Source organism: Podarcis filfolensis (genome assembly GCF_964270895.1).
Source record: "Podarcis filfolensis genome assembly, chromosome: 4".
Classification (NCBI taxonomy): Eukaryota; Metazoa; Chordata; class Lepidosauria; order Squamata; family Lacertidae; genus Podarcis; species Podarcis filfolensis.
The window spans coordinates 4,056,847-4,075,849 of NC_139607.1; the positions used below are offsets into that span (position 1 = coordinate 4,056,847).

Sequence of the window (19,003 nt, forward strand, 5' to 3'; positions counted from 1 at the left end):
ACTATTATGCAGCTCTACTTTTGTTTGCTCCCTCAAACTTTCACCAGTCCAAACTAATTAAAGCATATTACATTATCCCAGTTGTTCCACCTACAGGGTTTCCTGAAGAAATAAAGTGATGCTTAAATTCTGTGATGTAGATATATCCTGAGATATTCTGACTTTCCTGTGTAGCTTCACTGCATGTGATTGCATGCATTTAATATATTTGTGACAGGATATATATATATATATATATATACACACACACACACACACAATATATATATATATATACACAATATTTTTCTCTATTTTCTGTGGCTTTTAAAATATTTTTGTCAATTTGTTATTATTTTATTTTATAATGTATATAAAACAGAGAGAACAATTATAACAACAGACAAAAATTAAAAGTTGAAAAACAAAACTATAAAATAGGCACATAGAATGAGTAGTTAGTTGCACATGAGTTAAAATAATAAAGTCCAAGTTCCAGATTTGTCAGGCTTGTGATGAGGGTTATCTTGAAAACAATGGTTCCTCTGTGCACGTAATAAAAGAATGCCAAATCATCTAAAAGGTGCCTGGAACTTCTAGTCCTTGTCAAAATCTCAAATTATGCCGTTAGCAATACTAAGCATCCAGTGTAAGATATTGGGTTCTTTTCCATTGACTTGCACTATTTGCACCAGCAGCAAGAAGGATTAGGGCATCCTTTCTGGGTAGTGTAGTGCCAGACCCCAGGGATGCTGACTAGAAGGAAGGTTCCTAAATTTTGACCATTGTAGATTTGGTCTGGTGCATTGACTTGCAATTACTATCTATGCTGCCACAGTCGTATACGAGGCCAATTCTTTTGACAATATATTTACCTTGGTATCATGAAGAAAATGGTCAATAACTTAAATTTTGGACAGCAAACAATAGTAATATTTATCATTTCAGTCAAAGTTAGTTTCAAAAAATCTTGCACCAACCCGACATTTCCCACCATAAATGATAATACATACCAGGTTTATTGCAATCCCTCCAACAATTAGGTGATAATGGAAGAAAACATTCTTAACATTTGCAAGGGAGTGCAATACACTTGTGTAATTATCTTAAGGTGTTTTCCTTAAGATTGCTTTTTAAATATTGAGATAAATACAGTGTGCCTGCACAGAGTGTTCTGCTCTCTGTGGTCCTGGATGAGCTCTATGGAAGCAACATAAAGTGCTTGGCAACTGAATATCCTGAGATTATCCTGGAGAGCATGGGCCATGGGGAGAAGGGGGCTGCCAAATGCTTAAATGAGAGGTAGACTTGAAGTGAGCGGCCAGCTGCATCACAGCTGCCTGGTACTGCAGAGGCCCAGTGGACACAGAAACGGCAGATGCAGAGTGGGAAAAAGAATCACACTTCATCCCTTTGAGAAAGTGCTCTGTATTCTCTCCAGAAAATTTGCAGAGTGTGCACAGGACTGCGGCCTTAAGGAACTTGGAATGCCAGGGGGCTAAGTAATGGATACATGCCTGCTAACAAAAATAATTCATTCCTCTGCCAATATATCCAGCCTGGTTCATTACCATTAATAATATTAAGCATATTTTAACTATACATCGTTCACCTGCATCGGCTTGTGAGTTGTTAATTAAAATGATATTTCACTTGGAGGAGTGTATAAGGACATTATTGGCTGTCCATAAATAAGCAGTTCCTAATGCACCTGATGGCATCTGTGAAGAAACTATTAAATACTAGGAGAAGATAATTAGGATGTGAGATTGGGAAGCACCACAAACCCACAGTGGTATCAAAGGTATGATAGTTAGTGTATGCTGAATACTAAGAGAGATTAAATTTGCATTTGGAACCAGCTTCTGTTGATGATCAGAATGCAGCATCCTAATCAAGGTTGTGTTAATAATGTCTGACGCACTATGTTAAACAGCCCTATGCTGTTGTCCCAGACATTTCTTTTCTTTTTTTCCTTTTTTGGTTTAAAAGAGCATGCAAGATAACTTCAGCAAATAATACATTATATATAATATTTGCAACAGTACATTTCATCTTGTAATGTCAAATTAGATTCTGTTGCAGTTGCTTTACACAACATACCATCATTTTCATTCTGTAAATGAATGAGTGGAACCATAAGAAACTGTAAAATTATTCTGCCATTAATACATTTCTATATACATTTTTTCTCATTCTAGTGTTAAACCTGAAGAGCCAACAATTTAATCATTAGAGCTTTTAGAGTGCCATCAAAGCTAAAGTTCCATTTTTAGTCCTTTATATTACAGCTTATTCCAGAAATCTCTTCTTCATTTAAGTTATGTAACATGCCTTTTTAAAGGATTCAGAGGGAAAAGAACAAGCCATAATTTCACACACACATTTTTAATGGTTTGCATAGTACAATTTCACCATGCAATTTAAATTTGTGTGTTGAAATTATATTGCAAGTAGAGAACTTCCTTTCCCTTACCCATGGAACTTGAAAGATGGATCTGGGACGGACTGTGGTTGATGCAGTTGCTTTGAAACCCTGAAGTTCCTTATCAGGAGTCCCTCAGTTAAAGGTCAAGCATGCTAGACTAGCTTCCCTGAAAGAAAGATTGCTTATCACACGGAGAACAATCTTGGCCAGTGTCTTGTGTGTAGGGAATGTACTTTCCAGAACACATCCTCTGCAATACATGGGACTACTATGGCAGATTCTTAGGGTGCCTGAGAAATGAAATGAAAGGGATGGTAAAAAATACGGGAATGTCTCTGCTATGCCAACATTTATCACAAGCACACAAATTTCTAGTCTGAGCTGGGTAGCTCCAGCAGCAGCCTTCAGTAAATGACATGTCAATACGTTTGTTGTGTAATGTTTAATTGTTGTCATAATTTGGTACCATATGTGTCCTGCTTTGAGAATCGTTATTTAAAAGTTAGCTATAAATTTGGGGTATTTGAGATCAAACAAACAAACAACCCCTACCTTGACTTGTTCAGGGGTTGTCACAATTTCTTTCAATCAGCTGTAATGGTCTGGTATTATTCCACCAGAAATAACAGTGCTGTTCTATGCAAGGAGCCTGTTTATTTCTGGGATTATCTAAATGGTGCCATTGCTCAGCTAATTGCCCTTTGTAAGCATTGATCACGGTGGCACTCACTTGCAAAGGCACAGGACTTTGCAGGCACCACTGATCAGCTGATTGGCAGTGCCTACAAACCTCACTTTCACCCCAGCTGCATCTTTACCTGCCCCACACTTGACATCATATACAATATCAGGTGTAGGACTGTTGCATGTGAGGCCTGAGCAAAATCAGGGATGTATTCAGTAAGTTCCCCAACTTCCACTGGAACAGTTGAAACCTCAAATTCAAGACCTTTTGAGAGTTAAGACACAATATGTGTTAACCCTGATTCTGAAATTTTACTCGGTAACAGAAGTATGGCTCTGCTGGATCAGAACAAGGGATCTAGCACTCATTCCAGCAACCAGAAGGCACTAGGTGACACACCCTTCTGAACAGCAGAGTGGTCTTGTACTGTAGATGAGATCGGCGATGCAAGAAGAGCTTTTGCAGAAAATGTTTGAGAAAATATGACTAAATGATGATGTAATAATTTCCCAGAGAGGGGAGGTGCATGAAAAACAATACTAAAGAGGCTGCTCAGCCTCAGGGTGTAAAGAAGCAGAGAGTTATGGTGAAAACTTTCTTTCTTTCTTTCTTTCTTTCTTTCTTTCTTTCTTTCTTTCTTTCCTGTCAAAACAGTATAAGGTGGTATGCTCTGTTTGGAGAGAAATTGGGGAGAAATTAAAAATAATAATATTTTCCTCAGCCACAGCTCTGTTTTGCTTCTACTGGAAACAGGGGAAGAGCCCTTTCAATATTGGGAGTCCAGGGTCAGCCAGACAGACTTTATCCCAGCAACACCCAGTGCTATTTTTCTAGAACTCACCATGAATATAGTCTACATTCCACCTAAAGATGCCACTGCTTTGTCCTTCAGGAACAAGACCACTCCTTTATTTTCTTCACCTCGAAATCACCATTCCAGGAGCACCCTACTTTTTTGGGGAGTCATTGTAATCAGGAGCTCTAACTCTCTTAAATTCCCTGATTTTCCAAAGTTCTTCCAGGACTCAACATCGCTCAAGCTCAGTCAGCCTGGCTCTTAAACTCCAGATTGTATACCCATTCTTGCACCTCTAAACCAGTGAACTCATGGTGATTCAATAAGAGGTGTTGCCAGGGCTTTTTTTCAGCCGGAACTCACCACATCTAAGTTCTAGCACCTCTCAGGTAGGCACCATTGCCATTATAAGAGAACAAAGGAGACTTATTTTAAGGACATTCAATATCTCAGGACCCTCCATAGCCCACCAAAAGTTAATAAGGTGGTGCTTTGAGTAGATTAGGAATGGAAGAAGATTAAGCATTAACTATTTCAGAAGATCCCACAAAATACAGGATGTGGGTGGGACTACTCCGTTGTCTCCAGCCTTCATTTCCAGACAAAGTGGAAACCTTTGGAATCAAGGGGCTTATGAAGTAACATACAGTGGATGCTCGGCTTGCAAATGTGACCCGTGTGGGAGGCACGTTCGCAACCCGCAGCGCTTGCAACCCGCAACGCTGCGTCTGCACACATGCGGGTCACGATTCGGCGCTTTTTGCGCATGCGTGAGCACCGAAACCTATAAGTGACCCATTTTGGTACTTCTAGGTTTGGCGCGGTGCACAATCCGAAAACGTGCAACCTGAAGCATCTGTAACCCGAGGTATGACTGTACTAGAATAGAGGCAAACAGGTGCAAAAGGACTGCCTCAGTCAATAAGCTATTGAGTTACATCAGAAGCATGACTTTATTTAACAGCAGGATAAGGAAAAAAATTCTTAATTTTTTTTTCCTTTGCTATATTTGCTTCACTATCTGTAACCATTTTTGCAGCTTTGTTGATTGCAGATTTGTTAAAAGTCGTTTTAATTCAAGGATACTTGTTAACCTTTTGGCTTTTCATTAATTTGACTTTGGAGTCATGTTCACTGATAACAATGCTATTTACTGTATTACATTTTCATCTCCATCATATTCATTCTCTTTAATTTTCTAATAAAGCATTTATTATAATGCCTTTTTTATTTTCACTCAGGAGGTGGTGGGATGTGCCATTGACGGCAGGCTCTTACCTGCAGGAGGAGCTGTCCTGAGCGATGCCTAAATGGTGCCTCTGCACCGAGGAAGACAAGAACATCAAGAGATCCTACCGGATCAGGCCAGTGGCCCACCTGGTCCAGCATCCTGTTCACACAGTGGCCATCCAAAGCTGGCTCCAAACCTCCAAATATAGAAGAAATTTAGATGGTAGCCAGTGTGAGCTAGGAAACAATGGAAGATAGATAGATGCCAAATTTATTTTAAGTGCAAGTTCAGTAGGGTACCTCTAACATAGCAGTAAACCATGGACCCCCTCTAGAAGGTCACTTGGAATAGATGCTGGGCTGTGGGGAGAAGACTGCTTGAGCCATGCTTTCTTGGGTCACTTCAGCCATACCTTCTTCTTATGCATTAACATTTTGGCAATATAATCTCAGGTTGTATATTTGCAGGAACAAAGAGTGTCAGTGCAGGTGGTATGTATTGTCTTTGGAAACATATCCAGGCCAGTCATTTAAGATTAGATGCAGGATGTGCTTGGGAGATGCATATTCTTTTAACAGTTTGCTAAACATGCCAGCCTCATCCTCTGTTGGACCATTATTATGTAGAAAAATTCCTTAGCATAAATTAACATATTGTTCATCCATGTAGCTCAGGGACGCCACTTGCATCATTGTCAAATATTAGGTCAGCTTCATCATACTGTAGCCCTGAAGACATGTTTTCTATAATATTTTATCTTTGCCAGTTCATCCTTGTCAAACATGATTTCCCAACAGACAATGAATAGTTTGTCAAGGTAATGGGAGGCAGGTCAAGCTGCATATTTTTGTGTTCATGATTTTGCTATTAATTCTCTGATTATATTGCCTTGCTTTGAGTTACATGATTATTTTAATTTGAACAATTCACTTCAAGAAATGCTACAAATATAAAAAGAGAAAATTAAAATAGCTGCATGCATATTGCTGCTGTGAGTATAATAGATCCTACTTATATTTCCTTTCAATCAGTTAGCTTTGCAAAATAAAAATAGCATAATGTCAGCACATAAATACAAATTATTATTTGCTCCAACATGCAGTGCTGTTGTGGCATTTGTTTTACAAAACAATATTAAACTTGTGCATAAAAATAACCAAGAATCCTGTGCTATAGGAATTCCATTTTATTGAAATGGGATTTACTTCTTAGTAAATATGTATAGGATTAGTGAAACCTAGTAATCAAATTTCAGAAAGACATGGATGCCTCTTGGTTTGAACATTAGTAGTTGATGTGCATCACCTTCATTTTTGTTGTGTACATAGCTTTTGCATTAACTTACCAGGCTTGCTGGATACCAACTCAAATGAGAAACGGCTACTTTTCTATCAAAAATATGTAACTTATCCCTAAGGCCAGCTTCCGTAGCTGAGGACTACTGGTCCCATGGAACTGTCAGGAGTTCAGCCTACACTCGAGTAGGACCCTGGTAGAGACACATGCCCGACTGGCATGCCCTCCCTCCTGGTCAATTGGGAGCTTCATTAGCTTTCTTCTGCCTGAACATCACAGCGACCGATGCCAACAGACATCGGCACATTTAGAGATCTGCAGAGTTTGTACACCTTGCGTGACAGACCTCAGCAACTCAGCATTTTGGCTAATCTACTTTATTTACATATAAACACACACGGAGCACTGCAACATGGCTCCCTCTCTCTCTAGCATCAGACAGGAAAGAGAAAAAGGACAATAGTCCCACTTCGCGGAACACAGTAACACAAATATCCTGTCTCTGTCACTTCCCACTCGGTGGAGTCAAAACATATACCATCATGTGAAAGACAACAACACCAGGACTGCAGTCACGGAGCCAGGAATTCTAACAGGAACATCAAGAGGGATCTTGGAGATGGCAGGTCACATACCTTAATGCATGTTCTGGAAAAAACAAGTGGAAATGATGGCTTTTGTCATTAACCTTTTAGAGTTATTTGAGAGTGTAAACAAGGATTTGCAATGCTATCCATTTCACACTGAGTATTTAGACTTTTGAAAAGCTTTGATAATGTATCTCTACGAGGACTCCTGAGCTAGTTTAGCAAGTCATAGAGTAAGATGAGAGGCATGTGAATCAGTGACTGCTTAAGAAACAGGAAGTAGAACCTTCTGACACAGTGACCAGTAAATTTCAAAGTCAATGCAGTGTCTTCACAGTATACTGCCAAATGTCACCCTACCTTTTCATGCCTTTTCAGTGAAAGAAAAAGAAAATGTACCATGCTAGTTTTTAAAAAATGAATTAACTAACCTTTACCAGTAAATATCAACATTCACTAAGCAATATTATGCACTAGATGCAATAATATGTGCCAAATAAATAAATAAAACTAATTTGCAGTACAATCCTACCCCAATATTGATGGCTGGGGCATAGTGGGAGTGAACAGCTGGAGGCTCCTACTGTCAGCATTTATCCCACCAGTAGAATGCAGTTGAAATTCTCAAAACAGGGTGTTTGGGAGAGGGGAGAGGAAGGAGTTGTGCCAGAGGCTTTAGATTTGCTGGGTCCAAAGGCCAGTCTCTCGCCTTCCACGATGTGCTGGGGCTTGGAATGTGCCAGTTGATTCCCTTTGCTCTGTTGCTCCCTGCCCAGGCATTGTGCTGTGTCTCTAACACATGGCTATAAATGTAAAGATAGACAGATATCTGTTGTTTTAAATAACTAACGAATGTTAGAAGCCCAGCCCAAATGTGCCCCTGCCTGGAGTATATCTAACTGTCATCTCAGCTGGCAGCCAGTAATAGGACGGAATTTGTTATTGAGACTTGCTTACAGGTCCGTTTTCGGATAACAGGATCTGGCCCATCAGTGGAGCTCTTTCATAAATATACAGTACTTGCTGATCAGGCTTCGAAACACTGCGTAAAAAGAATGCTTACCATTTGAAAGTTTTCCTGAACCCTGACAATTAAGTGTAGGAAATTTAGGAGGAGGAGTGAAGGCATATGTAAGAATCCCCACAACTCTGAGATCATGATCTAAATTAATTTTGCTTATTATTGTTTAATCATTTTTAACCGCAGGCACTAGAATAGTAATTTCAGCAGCACACAATAATAGTACATTTATTTTTTATAGCCCATAGCATGCTGGATGTTGCACAACTAACTGTATAACTTAGCAATCATCTGAAAGATACTGGAATCCTTATACATGTTTATTCACAAGTATGTTCCCCTAAGTTTATGCCCAAGAAAGGGCATCTAAGTGCAGCATTTATTCTGTTTTTAAAAATTAACTAAAATGAAGAGTACAGAAAATCTTGTTCTAGTCTTTCTATTTATTAATGTACTTATCTTGTTATTGCAAGGGCAATCTGAGTATGGAATTAGGGATCTGCCCATGAATTGACCTGCTAGATATGGTTCATTTGGCACAGACAAGAGATACCCAGGGAGACTTTCTCAGTGGCTGCACCTCAGTGCTCAGATTCTCTTTTTAAATGTTACTGTTTAGTTGTATTGTTTTTGGGTTTTTCTTTTTTCTTTTTTTCTCTTTAGTGTTGTATTTTTCTTTATTTTTGAAGTATTGTAATCTTTTTTTATTATTATTGTCTGTTTTTCCGTTTTCTGTAATTGTTAAACTTTAATAAATATCTTTTAAAAAAACAACAGATTCTCTTTGCCTAGAAACATCTTATTGAAGCAGCATAAGCTATTTTTAGTCAAACTTGCTCTGATTGGCTCAGTAGCAGGGTTGGAGCATGTTTGAATAGTGACCTTACTGGACTGGGATGCATGTGGTATCTGTAAGTCCAAATGAGAAAAATAAATAAGACAACACAGTACTTTGTAAAAAAAACCCCACAAAAAACCACAGCAGCATCCAGCACCTGGTTCACATCAGAATAAATCACACTGAAGCCCATTGATTTCAATTCTGTCATGCCTGGCACTCTGATGGTTTCTTTTACCGTGATCATAAAATCATTGACTGAATAAATAGTTGGTACTGCCAGCTTTGGCATTGCAAAACATCAACCCTCCCTTGCTTGGGTGTGGGGTTGGACAGAGCTGTCCCTCTTTCCCAGCACCCATGGGAACCATTGTGGACAAGCACTGCTCCATTGGTGTGTCACCCCCCCCTTTCCAAACACATGGCGGTGGGTGGGATGCGTGCAAGCATTCATTGGCAGGTGGCCTTGAAACAGGTCATTTTGGAGGTGGGGAAGGGGATCCCAGGGGGTTGGAGTCTGAGCTGAGCCAACTGCCATTGTACAACATCCTCAGGCCCAGCTGCTGCAGCACCTCTTGGCTAGTACAGTGAACTTCTCATTGTCCATGTTCTGCCCTAACCATTCTGCGTGGCAAGGCTGTGGATGTGGGGTCCACCCTGCCATTTTGTAAAGCCCCACAGGGCAGAAGGGTTTGCACTGAGGTCTAAGAAGCTGCAGGAGCTTGCTGAGACAAAAGAAATTCCATAAATGTAACGAATACATCCACTTATTCTCTTCTTATCTTAGTGCTGTTGAAGCGGAAAACATGGGAATGAATGAGTCATTGGGGACATCTTCATATACACTAACTCGGTGTTTTTCTCTAGAAAAATAGGTGCTGGTATTCACCATGAAGTTGTTACAGTAAGTGCCACACTTTTTAACAACAAAAAAGAGGTGTCAGTACTGTGTACCCTTGAATACCCCCTGAAAAAAAAAAAGCACTGCACTTACTCCAGTTCTATAGAGTGGGAATATTGTGATGAATATAATTAGGTTTATTCTTAATGTAAACCAAGTTTATGCTTTAAAAAACTCATTTAAGAAACAAATCATACAATTTTAATGCAGGTAAATATTTAGAGCAATGATGGATTTTTAAAATAAGTTTTAAATTCAGTAAATTATTGAAATGAGAGAAGGGTCAAACTAGACATGGTGTACGCACTCACTGTATTGAACACCTGTCATCTTCTTTCTTCATGAAAAGGAAGTCACAGGGGGACCCAGTTTGGACTGAGGCCAGGTCACCAGGGAGTGGAGTGGGTGGGTCTGACACCACATTGAAGTTCTAGAAATAAAATGAATAATTCATTTCAAAACTGTATTGGTTACAGACTGCAGATGGAAGATCACTTTTGGATGAATAAAAAGGGAAGCTACACTACTAGATATCTTCCCCTGAGGTAATTGTTTTTCCTGGGCACATTTTTTTTTTTTACATGGGGGAACATTCAAATATGTGACTCCTCACTATAAGCAATCTTAAAACACACACTTCCATTAACAGTATTTAACATGATTGTAGATCAGCTCCAATGTGTAGAAATTTCACTTGGCATACTGTTTGTTTCACTCTGGTCACTCTGTGCATTTGTTGTTCTGGCTTCTTTTTAAATTGTCTACAAAGCAATATGGGGTTGAGTTTTCACATCTTCTGCTATACTTGCAAAAACAAATTTAGTAAATGAGTACGGAAAAATATAAAAAACTTGCTGGAAAATAAAACACCAATGTGGTTTTAACCTACAGTATAGAGATTTGTTAACAGAGGTGGAGGTTAAATTAAAGAGGTTTGAAGAAATAACAGCGATAGTAACAAGCTGGTTACAATATTATCAACTTAATTAGCTATTTAAGTTAATAAAAGGAATGGTTTTACAAATCAAACCTCTCAGTTAGAAAAATACCTGCTAAAGAATAATCAAAAAGTAATGTCTAAAATATTATTAGAATGGCAAACAAACTACCGGTACTAACAGGTCAAATAATTGATGATACATTGGGCAATGGATATAGGACATAATATTGAAATGGCAGCATGGGAAAGATTGTGGAATGTGGACTTCAAATTTACAGTGTTACGTGTTAAAAAAGAAAATCATATGAAAATGATGTATAGATGGTATTAGAACCCTAGTAAGCTGGCTAAAATGTACAAGGTGGAATCAAATACGCGCTGGAAATGTAAGGAAAAGGGAGATACTTTTTTCACATGTAGTGGTTGTTTAAGATAGCAAAAGTCTTGGAAATGGTTTATAATGAGTTGGGGGGAAAAATGTTGAAAATAACATTTGTTTTTTAAAAAAACCAGCTGTCCTTTTAAGTATAATTGGTGGAGAGATACCTAAAGAACATGAAAACCCCTATTTCTGCATGCTGTCCTGGCTGCATGAATGGAATAGGCCCAGAGATGGAAAGACGAGGCTGCGCGCTCCCCAGCCCAGGCTTCTTGCGCCGCTTCCAGCCCCGGCAAGCGGCACCCTCTCGGCGGCGCTGCAGGCGCTTCCCCAGTCCCGTCCAGGCTCGGAGGAGGCAGCCCAGAAACGGGGCGGGGGAGCAAGACGCCGCCCCCGCCCCCTCGCCTCAGGCACACTCGCTCGCCGCTGGAAGCCCCGCAGAAAAGGCCGCAGCGGCGCAGGAGCGGCGCCTCGCCCGGCATTGCCGCGCCTTTGGGCGGGCTGCGGAGGGCGAGGCCGGCGAGGGCGGGAAAGCGGGCGGCGCGCTCCTCCCGCGCGCCCTGAAGAGGCTTTTGTGGCGCTTCCCCGCTGCTACGAAGTCCTCAGCAACGAGAAGGAAAGCGCCTCCGAGTCTAGCACTGGAGGGTCCGAACTTTTCTGGGCGAGCACTCAACGTGGTGCAGATACGAAGCGTAACAAACGGCTCCTCATTGTCCACACCCATAAAAATATCCAAACGTTTACTGGCAGAACTCATTGAAATAAAGCAGAAAACAGAAAAAAAAAGGAAAGAGGAAGCAGTTCCGGAGAAAGACCATGGGCAACTAAAACTGATGGAATATGCAGAGATGGGAAAACTTACCGGAAGACAGACTTTTTTTTTTAACAGAATGGAGAAAATTTATTGGATATAGGAAGACAAATTGTAAATAATTGAAAATGTTAGCAGGAATGACATAAACACGAGCAGTAAGAAATAATTAAAAGGGAACATAAAGAAGAAATTTGTAAATAAATTTGAATTGGTTATGCAGTAAGAATATTACATAAAATAAGGAACCACAGGGGGAGGGGGGGATGGAATTTTAAGAAAATGGAGGTTGATTTTTGTTGTTAAAGCATTGTAAAATGCAAGAATGAAAAATATTTTTTAAATAAATAAATTTAGTACATTGAAAGTGCAATATCTAGGAAGCACGATGCGCTTATTCATGAAACAACTGACACCAGAATCCTAGCAAAAGCCAACAACTGCAATTGTCCCAAATAAAGATCAGTTATCCCCTCTACTTCCAGTGTTCAGTGGTATCATTGCTCATAGAGCAAAAATGGCACCACCGCCCACACACCGGAGGAAGGTATCAGTGGGCTTGAGGGAACCCCAAGACTGCAGAAGTATGAAAATCCAAGGGGAGGGAACCCCAAAAGAGCTCAGCATCTGGTGCTGGGCACATATCAAATGCTGTCTGGCTTTGGGGGTATGGTATTGAAATAGTTGGAAAGGGGAATGGAGTGGAAGATTCTGGAGGAAGGTGTGGCTGACTGACTGCAACCGGGAGCAGGAACAATGAGACATTTTGTTGCATGTCTCCCTTTTGACCTTTTATATGGCATGCTCACAGAATGTGTAAGATAAAGAGAAGAGAGAAATGTACAATTGTTGAATCGCCATCACAAGATGTCTTGTGAAGTAAATGTCCACCTCCACAAAACTTCCAGTTTTATAGTTGAAGAAAATGAAACAATAAGGCTTTTTATGCTCATTACTTGTGCCTTATTGCTGTCCCTATATAAATGCATGAAACAATGGGAATATCAGCTTGCCAGAGGATAAAATTAGCAATGTAACAACAGAGGTAAGCATTGCTCAATTTTTCCTCCGACATTGATTAGTTGGGGAGATGCCCCAACAGCAATATTATTTCAGTTAAAATTGTAAATTAACATATAACCCTGTCCTCTGATGGCTGATGTATTGAGAACACAAGATTGAAGAAAGCAATGATTTTTCATTTGATCCAACTGTGCCATGAAGTTCTGAGGTGCATTTTATGTTATACAGTAAATTTAAAATTTGTCACACCGTGACAGAGTTCTGACACCTGTCTCTTTCCTTTCATGTTCTCTACTTCCTGACAACACACCCTTCTGTCAGAGACATTCTACTTCTGAAGAATGTATGACAGACCCTCAAAGTGTCCCTATTTTCCAGCGATGTCCCTGATTTAGAGAAGCCGTCATGGTTTCTGATTTGATCCCAGAATGTCCCACTTTCCTTAAGATGTCCCTATTTTCATTGCAGAAATGTTAGAGGGCATGGAGTTATCTGTCCCCAAGCCGTCTGAATGCAATCCTGTATAGGGAAGTTCTTTAATGTTTAATGTTTTATTATGTTTTAAATATGTTGGAAGCTGCTCAGAGTGGTTGGGTCAACCCAGTAAGATGTGCGGGGTATAAACAGTAAAATTATCATTCTGGAATGGGACATCCCTATTTGCATCAGAGAAACGTTGGAGGGTATGGGGTGAGCCATTGATTTTGAGCAGTCAAAATTTTCTGCACTGCTAAAAGAAGGGGGGAAAAAGAAAGTGCTTGGCAATTGTTAAGACTTTAGTTACAAGGTTTGGGTTGAATTCATTAGGATACTGATTTGGTTTGGAGTCAGCTTTGGTCTTTTGTAATTGGTACTTAGGCCCTTAAACTGGAGACCACTGTAGAAACAAAGTGGGGAATGCTTGAATGACGGTGGAATCAGGATCCATGGAATCTCTCTCATTAGCTAGGAGTGTTAGTCTGGTTTGGTTCTTGTGTGGTGTTCCTGTACAGACTAGTAAAGACTAGTTCAATATGGCCTTCCTCAATGAGTTGCATGTTTGTTATTCAGTTGACAAAGTTCTCATATTTCCTTCAATAATGGGCACAAGTTACAAGTGACGTGATTATTCCTCATAGAGTTGGAAGGGGCCATGAGGGTCATCTAGTTGAAGCCCTTGCAATGCAAGAATTTTTAACCCAATGTGGGGCTCAAACCCTTGACCCTGGAATTAAGAGTCTCATGCTCTACCAAACTAGTTATCATAAGTATTTCTAAGATGCATTATGCTGAGAAACCAAACAAACAAACAAAAACAACCCATAACAATTGCTCTTAAAATACTCTTGAACATACCTAACTGGGGGCCTTCAAGATGTGCTGAGAACGTTGGCCACAAACTGAAATGACTTCTCCCCCTTCATCCTAGCCCAAAGTCTAAAACATCCTCTCTGTTTGGGCATCACTATATGCTTCTGTAGGGGAAATTTACTGTGGAAGACTTTTATATTTCAAGCTGCCTATATTGAAGTTTAAGTGATACACCATTTTCATTTACTGGTTAAAAAAATACAATTATTCGTTAAAAAAGGAGTACAAATACAGTCTTAGCACATGTTTTGGAAAGGCTACAGCTCCACCCCAGCTATTCTTGTTTTCCTGAAATGCCTCAGAGGATGGGATAAAATGAAATTAAAAAATTATTACTCTTCTGCTCTGTATGTCAGGACTATATCAATATCAGGCACATACATTGTAGTACTGACATCAGTGCTTTTGCAAAGGAGGAGTGTTTTTTTGCTCAACAGCTCATGGATGTGCACAGTTTTTGTTATCCTTAATTTCAAATGAAATGCATGCCTGAACCTTCAGCTCTTGTATGCCATTTCTTTTTCTGCTCAAATTCTCAGGAGTGCCTTTAAAATCAGAAGCTCTTTTCTGTGCTTGCTACTATGCAAAAATTTGACCATGTAAAAGAAAGGACATGTTCAGCTCTGCTTGATTTGTCTTATTCCAGTTCCACAGCCTTTCTGAAATAACCTATCAATTGTGGAAGAGCTGCGGGTGGGGGAAAGGGGGCTGTGCAATTTCCATTAATAGAAAGAGAACAATACATCTTGGAGACAGTTCGTTGTTTTCCCCCCTCTGGGAGCATTTTCTTTCTTGATCTGTGGCTTTGAGAAAAGATAATTTCAGGAAAGCACTTCCTAAGAAACTACAACTAGCTTAGCACTAAAGCACAAGAGATACAAGAAGATTTCTAATTATTGCATCCCAAAAGGTCAGCTTAACAGAAATTTAAAGGGAGAATAAGACAGATGGCATTCTTCTAATGTTATAGTCTGAGAATTTTCAATTTGTAAGTAGTCCTTACTTTTTGACTGTTCAGCAATCCAGTTTCCCTGACCTGATCGGTTTCCAGCCTGCCTATAACCCCAAATTCCCCCCTTGTGGACTTTGACAAGGTGGGAGCATGTGAACATAGTCAGCTGCCTTATACTCTGTTGGACCCTGGTCTAGCCCACAGCTCCTGCCTCTGGCCGGCAGCAGGGCCAGCCCTACCATTTACGCAGAATAAGGCAGCCATATCAATCAGATAATTTGGGTGTCATGGAAGAGCAAGAAAGTGTTCATTACTGAATTTGTAGCCAAGGGCTAAAATAAAAACTCTGACACCAGTTGAACTGTAGGCCACATTATTATTAAATTCAAACACGAACAGAATCTGCAGAGGGAAAGCTATCAGTGCAGGAGCTAAATAAACAAATTTCAGGAAAATGCCTGCAGCTGTAGGGTTTCTATTGGGATAAGGGCCGTGTAATGGCTTTAGGGGTTGCTTGTGCGTAAATAGCCGCCGCTCTGGGCTAGGTTGGCTGGTTAAACCATTTCTCGCTGGACAGCCATCCACTCCGTGGCTGTTCAGTCGCTGGCAGAATCCGTCAGTGGGCGTTTCTTAAACCTTTTCCAACATAAAAGTTGTTTGACGCCCAGTCTCCTCCTACTCTCCCTGCGCGGAAGTCTTCTGCGCAGGGAGGGCGTGGGTAGCGGAGGACCTGTGCTCTCCCCGCTGGTGTCCAGTGAAGAGTCCCGGAGCCTGCTCTCTGCTTCCCCCATTGGCCCCCCTCTATCCCTGGTGTAGCGCTGATTTTCTTCCCCAACAGGAGACTTGCCTCTCTCCCTGCTTGGCCCCTCTCCAGCATCGTTGTGGGGCCTTGCCTCCTCCTCTAGTTCCGATGGCAGTTCCCTGACAGGCCGCCTCTACTGGGATAAGGGGAGGCAAGTCCTCTTGCCCCCAACTCCAACTTCACCCTGAAGGTGAGTAGAGAGGCTTTCCTGCTTCATCACTTCCCAGGGCCTCAAAGCTCTGAGTGGATGTGGCAAGTTGCCCCCAAACAGTGGCCCAAATCCTGCCACAGATCTTATAACCCTCAATTACAAGATTAGCCACTCACCGCCCCTAAAGGTGATCTACCTGCCTAAGTGACCATTTAAACCATTCAACCTATTTAACAAACCATCATTCTGTCCCAGTAAGTGTGGAGCAGCTAAAAGGACCAGTCTTCCAGGTGTTACCTGGCTGGCTAGAAATTCCTACTTGGCCCAAAAGGCAACCAAAGTAGCCACACTATGAAACACGAAGAGTGGGTAGGTGCAACCCCTCAAAAGAGGAAAGTGGGTGGAACAGTTTGCAACTACTGTGTATGCATTCAACTCCCCTCTTCCCATTGCCATGCAAGCCGCACTGTGCATGAGGCACCCATTTGCCCAATGGGAAGGTGGCGGCTGGGGCTTCAACCCCAGAATGCAAAGTATTTTCCCACAATCCAATATGCGATCAGGAGTGGTGACTATTATTGCTGTATTTTTATTCCCGTGAGCTTTTCTGTTCCAATTTAACTTGGCTGGCTTTGGATACTATGCACCTTGTCTTGAAAGGGGGCACCATTTCTTGCTGCACCTAAGGCAGAAAAATGTCTTAGACCAGCCCTGATTGGCATCACTTCTTCACAATACCTGGCAGGGGTATTACTCTGTCTTCCGCAGTACTTGAAATCATGAACCTCTAATAGGGAATTCAGCACAGGAAACTAGGGGCTGAATCTGACTTTTGTTGTTCAGTGGTTCCCTGCTTGTACACTTTTTATTTTTGCCCTGGAACCTCTTCAGCAAACTTGTGCTTCTTTGTTTACTTTTGGGTTGTGCTTAGTCCATTTTTTTTTCTGAATGTAACTGACTCTAATGAAAAACTGACCATGGGGAGGGGAGTGTGGAAAGGAAGGGAGGAGGTGAGAGGGTGCCCGTGGATCTGTGAAAAATTCAAAGAAAGCTGTTAATGAGGCCTTCCAAAATCAGTTTACCAAGTGGACCAAAACTCTCTTCACATTTTCCATGCAACTGGCAAGATTGGATTTTCACAAGAAACTTATGGCACAGCCACAGAACAATGTGAGAAGCTTTCAGAAATGAAGGAATGAATAGGTGCAAAAGCTGATCAAAATTTGAGCCAAGCAAAAGAATGGGTGGGTCCTGAAACAAAGGAATCTGACACATTGAAAGCATAACATCAGTGAACTGTAACCTTCCCTTAACCAAGTCAACAGAGGGACTAGAAAAGAATGAGAGTGAATGGAGGTGTGTGTATTTAAGGTTCAGTTGTGACAAGAAATAAAGGGTTATTTCATTGATATAAAAATATTAAACCACGATCGTGTGCTAAAGCTTGCTGTGATAGCAAACCTGGGTGGTTTTGAACCGGATAAGCTTTTCTGCATGGTCGATGTTCCGTGCAAGTTTCATTCCCGGTATGGTGCTTTCTCTTGCTCAGTGGCCAATCCCACTTTGGCCTGCAGCCCAGATCTCAGTCTTGTTTCAAGGAACACCTGCATTTCTCAGGCATCTTAGAAGTATTAAAATGAATAGCTTGCAGAGAGGGTGCCCTTTCCCAAAGCACAATTTAGGACTATTATTGTAGCTCAAGGATTTTAAGTGACTGTCTTGTTTTCTCTTTGTCCTTTTTTAAAAAAGGACTAGGTCATGATGTTCAAATGTGTATGATGGGTTTCAGGTTATGATACTGTTCTCATTTTTTTTTTAAAAAAACCACCATGCTCTTTGACTTCCTTTTCATCTTTGACAGTAAGTTTATATGTTCTATTAGCTACGGTATGTAGAATCTGCTGGGAAATATTTTGTGTGGCAACAGTTGGTCCACGTGGAGGATGCAACAATGTAGATCCACATAGCATGTGTATCTCTTGAATTTGATGGAACCTCAGTTTGCTAGGACCTGATTTTATGGTGCCATATGGTTTACATGCTGTCTCTATATTTTTCAATTAAACAGGTAATGTGTGGAGCAACTATATAAACCAATCATTGCAATAGACCAGTATAAGACCATGTAGTCTTCGGGATTTTCTTTTGCATGTTGTTTTAATTTATTAAGTGCCATAATGTCTATGGAAGCTTTTGGTCTGAAGCACAGTAGTGGGGAGGGAATAGGTATAGGAGGTATGGGAGATGCATAGATAAGGAATACATGCATGCAAGGCTGCATGAAAGAGGTGGGAGAGCTCCAAGGACTCCCAGATGCATGGTTGTGAGGGGATTATTGTTAAATTTGGAGGACTGCGGGGGAGGGGGAGGGGAGCTAAGGATAATGGCATGAATTGCAGACCAACTGCTTGAAAGATGGCACCAGCCATCCTCTTCATTTAAAAGTGGGAGAAGCCCTAAGCTAAAACAGTCTAGTGGGGAGAAGCTTTTTCATCCTGAGGGCCACATTCTCTTGGACCACCTTCTGGGCATCACATCCCACTGGTGAGGGGAGGAAAAAGCAAAAGTGAATGGCATAATGGATTTAACTATTACCTTTAAATAGCAGGCTGTGTTCTTGTCATGCAAAAGCCAGATATTTACACACATACACCCCTCCATCCTCCATGCAGAAAAGCCAGAAACATTATCACAACACAGTGACACATTCCAGGCTGGCACATTTACTGAAAGACAGACTGGCTCAGGGAAGCAGCAGAGCCAAGGGAGAGTCCCAAAGCCCAGGTAGAGAGGCACAGGTGACCACATTCAGCTGGTGGTGTAGAGGCGCTTC

General features: G+C 41.0%; 1 long non-coding RNA gene across 1 annotated transcript; it reads right to left on the bottom strand.

Moving 5' to 3' along the window:
- Nucleotides 1–8,803: 8,803 nt before the first annotated feature.
- LOC310761329 lies at nt 8,804–11,389 on the bottom strand. The gene is made up of 3 exons (XR_014547391.1): nt 11,249–11,389; nt 10,052–10,192; nt 8,804–8,932 (listed from the first exon to the last, which is right to left on the bottom strand). It is a non-coding gene; the product is annotated as an uncharacterized lncRNA (long non-coding RNA).
- Between the last annotated feature and the right edge of the window lie 7,614 nt (nt 11,390–19,003).